Source organism: Penaeus monodon, chromosome 15, assembly GCF_015228065.2.
Source record: "Penaeus monodon isolate SGIC_2016 chromosome 15, NSTDA_Pmon_1, whole genome shotgun sequence".
Classification (NCBI taxonomy): Eukaryota; Metazoa; Arthropoda; class Malacostraca; order Decapoda; family Penaeidae; genus Penaeus; species Penaeus monodon.
The window spans coordinates 6719325-6719675 of NC_051400.1; the positions used below are offsets into that span (position 1 = coordinate 6719325).

The 351-nt window shown below is 33.9% G+C and overlaps 1 protein-coding gene across 1 annotated transcript in view; it reads right to left on the minus strand.

Moving 5' to 3' along the window:
- The window catches only part of LOC119581716, a gene marked incomplete in the record, with an annotated part of 132029 nt that overhangs the window by 57763 nt on the left and 73915 nt on the right, over positions 1-351 (minus strand).

A 351-nucleotide genomic window follows, 5' to 3' on the forward strand; every position in this document is an offset into this window, starting at 1 on the left:
TTTTACACCCGTTAGTAGACTTGCCTGTGTTTCATAGTTTATAGCGGACATCAAACCCGGTATTAAGAAGTTGTTCCTCGTCTGGAAAATCTTTTATATGAAAATCTTCATCAGAGAACGCTATAAAGTCTCAGGTTACTAAGTTTTGATGACGTAATGTACAGACCTCTTTGTTCACATCTTAATTACTTTTGTCTTTTTATGTGGAAGGAAAGTTGTAGCACTGTACCATTTTTTCTTTATTTTTCAGCTTTTATGTAGCTTTTTTTTCTTCTTTTTTATGTTCTTTCTTCTATTTCCTGTCTCTCTTTCTATCCCTAACCCATTTTTCCTTTCCTCCTAACTCACTCA